This window comes from Aptenodytes patagonicus, chromosome 1 (assembly GCF_965638725.1).
Source record: "Aptenodytes patagonicus chromosome 1, bAptPat1.pri.cur, whole genome shotgun sequence".
Classification (NCBI taxonomy): Eukaryota; Metazoa; Chordata; class Aves; order Sphenisciformes; family Spheniscidae; genus Aptenodytes; species Aptenodytes patagonicus.
Genome location: NC_134949.1, coordinates 28,733,451 through 28,740,950, shown reverse-complemented (window position 1 = coordinate 28,740,950; position 7,500 = coordinate 28,733,451).

Here is a 7,500-nt window from a genome sequence, read left to right as displayed (position 1 = left end):
ACAGATTACCTACCCACTTCTTTGTTCCTGCAGTTTCTGCATATATTTAGCAGTTATGGTCATTGGGTAGGCAGTTTTGGAAATCTGGTACATGTTGCAATTATTCAAGAAATAAGTCCTACCATTGAAGAACCAGAAGCATAACCTCATCCAGGAAAATCAAAGGAAAAGTATCTTTTTTCTGATTCTCCTAAGTTTTTAATTGCAGCACAAGGAGGACCATATATTGAAGCTGACCCCATACTTCAAATGTGTTCCAGAACGGACCTCCAAACTAATGACAGAAAGGAGAATCTGAAGGGTATCTGAAGCAGCCACAACATAGCATGCAGCATGTGTCTGACCAGGAAAGAAGTCATGGCACCTCTAGGGCACAAAGGCACAAAACCTCCAATCATTTCCATGTTGTCAGGATTCTGCAGGTGTCAGATTGGACTTCTGAGGCACTGAAGGACTTTGACACTCTGTTCATCCTTCTGATCACTGTAAGAAGGTGAAGCTTAGGAGGTAATGTTGGGCTTCAGTGCTTCCTTATCAAACATAGCCCACCTTGAAATAGAAAATTCTTTCTTGGTTCAATGCTGGAAGGTGACCACTGAGTTTCAACGTAGCGCAAAGGCAATTCTTTCTGAAAGAGTTATCGTCTACTATTATTTCATCCTCAGGCAACAAATTTGTGCGTGCATGTGTTTGTGGTGCATGTGTTTTCATAAATATACCTGCAAGGGAGAAAAATCAACCTGTATCCAATATAGCATACATCTAGTTCATTTGATACCCTTTAAGTTGTTTATCTTATTGATTTATCTTAAGTTGCCAATCTTGAACTTTCTCTGCTTTCTTCCAAGAGCTCTGGAAAATTTACTGCAGGCATAGGCCTAAACAGAACTCATTGTCCCTCATGTACCAGCTGAAAGTAGTCCTTTCCACAGGCACCCTGTCTGCTTGCAGAAGCTCCTTTTGTTCTGATGAAGCTCTGTTGTTCTGACGTCTTTGTCCATGCGGGGTCTACAGCTTTGGAACTGGCCGGTTGTCACAGTAAGATGCTTATAGGTCCCTCCTGAGTGTGTATCCTAAAGCTCTGAATATGTGTCTATTTGCAGGAATGAATGTAACCCACTTAAAATTATAGATCATAGCATGTCAGCCTCTATATATAGCTCAGGCATGTAGTTCACCGAATTAGTAGGTTACTTTAAATGACAGGGACTCAGCAGCTGAAAAAATAGTGTTGTATTCTCTTATAAGGGTTATCAGGCAAAACAAAAGTAGTCACTTAGTTCTAGTAATCTCATCTATTAATTTTTCAAATTCTGACAAATTTTGGCTCTGGCATACGCACATGCACATGCACATACACTATCATATTAGTGTTCTGTTGTTAACACATCTTTCAATATCTGCATTTTATTATATAATTAGCTGTAGTTCTCACTTCATCACAAAATTCCCATTAAGACAGATGGGAGTTCTGCACAGAGGCCAAGGACCAGATATTGCTGCTTCTTTTAACTACTGCATCATTCCGGAAGGAACTACATGCATTTCCGAAACATATCTCCTGGTAAAATAAACGTGTAGAAAATGTGACTACATAAAAATGATATAATGTTAAATACAGTGTAAAGTATAAAAATATGTAAATAAGAAGAGTGTAAGTTATTTTGGGTCACTGTGGCTGCTAAGCATTAAGTATTTCTCCTTACTTACTACAGATTTCTGAAAATCCTAGCCTATAGTAAGCTCTTAAAATAAAACCATGATCACCACAAACACTTAAAAGATGTTCAGAAAATTGTGCAGGATAGCTCTAGAGAAAACTTTTGAGAAAAAAAGTCTCATAATACATGTGAATATCAGCAAATAGGTTTCATTATTGTTGTCATTATTATTATTATTAGCAGTTCAAAGGATAAGTTGTGGAAGCAAGGCTTTACTGAAGTGTCTCTGTAACGGAGCCGCTCTACATTATCTACTCTATTTGTGTATGTCCTCTGGACTTTCTAAACAGAGGTTGCCTCTCCTGTTTCAGGAGACAGGGGTGGGTTCATGGGGAGTGGTGGTTGTTACAGAGGCTACAGCTGTCCACTACCACTGCCTGGCATGGTGTACTCTTTTCTGTGTCACCTCGTAATCAAGCTGCATCTACTTTGATTGTGTTTTCCTGTGTGTAAATAAAAAAGATACTGTACTCTATAAAATGTATTTACAGTAAGCTGGCAGATAGTAGAGAGTATGCCTTGTTTTTCTTCAGGGGAAGAGGAGTTAAATAGAAGATGAATTCAATGAAAGGACAGGGGCTTTTAAATAAATAAAATTATGTGAAGGAACTGATATTCTCTATTAGATCAAAGGGACATGGTATCTTGTCCAGCCATGGTATATTTCTTTTTAAAGACCTTAAGTTAAAAAGCTTTTATACAAATATTTGCAGAACTGAAGACAATGTCCTTAAAAAAAGGAATTTTAATTAAAAAAAAAAATTTTAGGTCCCCATAGCACTTACGAGTTTTAGCATCTTGATTCTTAAGTTTTCCCAAATTCCCAAGCTTCCCAACTGAGAGTGGGAAGATTTTGGAGCTCTATTTTTCAGAAGTATCTAGGAACTAAAGATGTAAGGAATGACAACTCAGTGCCTGAGGGTCCTGGTACTTAAAATCTTAGATACATAGAGTAACCTGAGTTGGAAGGGACCCATGAGGATCATTGAGTCCAACTCCTGCCTCCACATGGGGCAACCTAAAAGTTAAACCATATTAAAAAAAAAGTTAAACCATGAAGTTGAGTGTTGTTCAAACACTTCTTGAACACCAACAGACTTGGGGCCACGACCACTTCCCTCGAGAACTTGTTCCAGTGCTTGACCACCCTCTCAGTGAAGAAATATTTCCTAATATCCAATCTGAATTTCCTCTGAGGCAGCTTTAAGCCATTCCCTCACCAGACACTAGAAAGAAGAGATCAACACCTCCCTCTCCACTCCCCCTCATGAGGAAGTTGTACGCAGCAATGAGATCACCCTTCAGCCTCCTCTTCTCTAAGCTGAATAAACAAAGTATCCTCAGCTGCTCCTCATAAGTCATGCCCTCTAGTCCTTTCACCATCTTTGTTGCCCTCCTTTGGACACATTCTAATATTTTTACATCCTTCTTATATTATGGAGCCCAAAACTGCACACAGTACTCAAGGCGAGGCTGCACCAATGCTGAGCACAGTGGGACAATCTCTTCTTTCAACCAGTTAGCTATATTGTGCTTAGTGCGCCCCAGGATACCCCAGGCCCTTTTGGCTTCAAGGGCACACTGTTGACTCATGTTGAGCTTACCATCAACCACACAGTTGCCTGGGTGGTTTTAGGCACTTAAATACTTTGACTTGTCTGGCTGTAAGAACTGAACTGAGGACATGGAGAGAGCGCTGGGCCTCGGCCTCAGCCTCTTTCTGCCGCTGGGGTCCGGCCGAGGGGCAGTGTGCTCGGTGCGTGGCCCAGCTCACACAGGCTTCCCTGTCACACTCATCTCCTGATGCCTTTCACTGTCCAGTGTGGGTCAGGACCAGAGGAAAAAGGTTAGGGCAGTAGAAATGAGGGACAACCCTGATAGTGAAGGTACCGCTGTAAGTATAACTGGCATCATATCTTCTGGAAGAGAATAAGACTCATCGAGTTGTCTTGCAGCTTGACTCTTACTGCGTTAACCCTCATCCCTGTGTAGAGTGCTGTCAGCCCATTGCGCTGGACTGAAAGCAAGCTCCTACTGTTTGCATATAATTTTTGGATCAGTTACTTATCAGGTATTTTCAGTGCTAAAATGTAAAAAGTGAAGGTATGGTAATATATCATGCCATTTAAATACAAATGGTTGAATCTTTCGTGGATAGCTCATAAGCTAATAATCACATTCCCCTGTAATAAGAATTTCTTATGTAAGTAAGGGGCGGGGAGTTGGACAGTCATCAACATCTGTAAATTGTGTGAAACACTGAATGTCACTGTCCCATATTTCCATTTGTAAAATGACTTTGCCTGGACCATTTGTAGAAGGATGTTCATTCACAGATAAAGAGTCTAATGATACAATGCTTCTTTGCCTTGCATTCAAAAGGTTCTCTTTGTGGAGGATCTTCACTGATTAATTTCCGAAATGATTAGTTATATGGCAAACCTTTTAGACTGCAGTGCAGAATCATAGTCAGGATTCCTTGTGAAAAAAAAAAAAGAAGAGTTTCAGCGATTCTCACTGATTGAAATATACTCTCTTGGACCTATATCAGCATTTAGTAAACCTTTATTGTTCTGCTGTGAGTACATATAAAAATGCCATAGGCAGTCTCACATGCTTTTTCTTACAAGGTGTTAACATATAAAAATACACCTTATTCGTTAATCACAGTCATGTAGTAGAAGTTTTCATCCCTATCTTAGAGCGTTGTACGGTAAGGCATGGAGAAGTCAAGTGACTTATTTACAGGTGTGCTATGGGCAAGTGAAACTATAGAATTTGAATATGTATACTATCGTTACCTGTCTGCTGTTCTAGAGAAAAAAAACACTGCAGAAATTTAACACTCAGTGATTTGAAAAAATACTTGTCTTAACACATTCATTTACTGAATGTATCTGAGGTTGAACATGCCAATATAGTTTTATAGCAAAAAATGACATTTAAAACGTAGCAAAGAAAACATATTGAAATAGTTTTCTGCAATGGGGAAAAAAAAGGTTTTGAATAGTTATTCCATTTCCCAGTTTTCAAAGGTTCTGCATTAAATGGAAAACCTCACTCAGTAGCTCCTGCATTTGCCTGTTTTTGGTGTTAATTATCTTTTGTTTGCCCTTGATAATCCTGAGGTTGGTATGCAGATAATGAAGGCTGCAGAATCATCTCAAAGTGTAAAAAACAATGGCATTGTCAATTCTGCATCACAACACTTTATAAATTATGAATGTTATCCACATTAAGGAGAATGGTAGACTTTTAAAATTACTTCCATGAATAGATTAAATTACAAGTATTATTACATTTCATTTTATTAAGTGCATCTTAGTAGTTATTAGGGCAAATGAACATGTTCTCTCAATTACATAATAACATCAGAACTAAAAATTATTCATTGACACTCCCAAATGCATAATGCAGCATTGTATATTAATCATCCCAAACAATATTTTCAGTTTATATGAAGACAATTATTACCTATTGAACAATAACATTCTTATTGATTTATTGCAATTCAGCTCAAAGAGTGATTTTTTTATATAAAAGCTTTGATTCTTTTCTGGATAGTTTAATAATTTCTAGCCCTTAGAAAAAATGTAAGAGTCTTTTAATTACTCTCCTTTATTAATCTAATTACCATAAGACAAAGTTTATCATATATTTCATTTTTAAATATCCTGGATAAGACAATGTAGCACACATTCAGCATATACCAATTAATTTAAAAGAACATTTGTTAATTTTACTTTTAGCAAATGGTAATTATTTACATGATGTGGTTTTTAAGTTACATTTAATTCTCTCAAACAATTCTAGTGGTCAGTTCTGCGGATTGTCATGCTGCCTTTTATTCCAAGAAAAAATTTTCACGTAAGTGGATTAGTAATGTTTAGGGCATTGTCTAAGAAGAATAGGAAAAGCACCTGACACTAGCCCACTGACCTGAGTGGCAACATTTGAACTCATTTAAGTGGGAGAAGGATTGAGACCTTGCAGAGTACAGACATGTGTGACAGCCAGGCATTTTAGACACCTGCAGAGCAATTGTTAACATTGATACTTTCAAATACTTTTGCAGTATTGAATTTTTATTTGGCTGTATTCTATGCATTAGTTGCAGCCCTTGTAAATGTATTTCTTTTATTTAAGTTGTCTGGAGAGCTCTGTCTCACTGTTTCCAGTATTTCTAATACTGTGTGTTAATTAGATCTGGTAAGGCACATACTGATGTACTGTTATTTACTTTAACATAACTGGCAAATTTTTCAGCATGATTACTTAAGGGATAATCATTTAATCATTAAAAATGCAATTTTTACAGTGTCAGCAATTTTTCTTGAGACAAAGAAGAGATTGTTCTCATTTATTGTATTTTTCTATTTTGATTTTAATTTGAGTTTAACACACTTGCTGTCAATATCATTGTCAGATTGTCTCACTTTATAAAACGTTGGTAGATGCTGGACTGATGTTTTCAGGGGGCAGTTATTGACTCATCAGTAAAGTAACAAAAATAAATAATAGACAATTCTGGTATTATTCATACCAGCTACAGATCACAGTCAATAAATGAGCTTTGAAAGCGAATACAAATCACTCTAGATTTGTTGGCCTAAATATTAAAATGCTAACACATGCCTCCTTTATCATATGAGTCTTGAACATGTGGTATGATCCTCTAGATTCAGCAAGAAGAGTATATAAATGTGCAATATTACATACTCCTAGGGAATACAGAAAAGTGCATTTTAATTTGATATATTTTTGTGTGGGAACACAGTACACGGTGTCTGTCTTTTGTGCTGCTTAAAAACAACTTTTTCCTCACATGTTCTGCCCTTATGCTTCCTACAAGCTGGGGTAGAATTTATGAATATGACCTGCAGAAAGCCTGTGGAAATGTCTCTAACAGTGAACATTTAGAATCAGCAAATGTTCTAATTGGTCATTTCATGGGAGCATGTAGTCAGTGTAATTAGACATTGTTTATATTAGCAGTGTATTGGGTAACATGAAATGACTAGGTGATCCTTTCTGGCCTAATGTTATTAACTAAACAAAGTAAGTTAGACTCTTTATCACCGTTACATCAGATTAAAAATGACTGGAACTAATATACGTGCAGTTGACAAAATAACTAGCCTTCTTAGTTCCAATTAGTCCTCAATTAAACTGTATCAGCAGTGGTGTCAGACTTACAGCTACACTAAATTGTCTTTGAATCTGTCTGATTCCTTTAGTTCTCCTTCTTGCCAGTAAGAAAGTTTCAGACATGAAAGTGTTAACAGCTCCTTTGAAATTACTCCTATTTAAGAAGAAAAATCATATTACTTTCTTAATCTTTCTAATTCTATTCTCATAAGATGATCTTGGATTTGTTCCTTTAGCACAGACTCTTTAGTGCAGTCCTGATTTCTGTATTAATGAATTGAGAAGATGACATCAGGCTCTTAGGTAAGTGCTATAAACTCAGTCATATGATTTTTATAGTAAGATATCATGTGTAAAAAAACCCCAATATTTTGTCCTTTCTTACATCAATGTTTCTTTGAAAAGTAATAGTTAGATGTTATGTAGGTAGCACACAAAAGACCGGGTAGTAGTTTGTAATTTACCTTTTGATCATCACAAGAAAAATTTCTACTGGGAAATGAAAGCCAAACATAATTCACTAAAATTACACTGAATGCCCTCTAATCAATACAGATAAATCTAGAGTTTGTTGTTAAATCGATCCTCTCCTTTGTAGAGATATACTGTCTTGATTGTTTTAGGGATAATT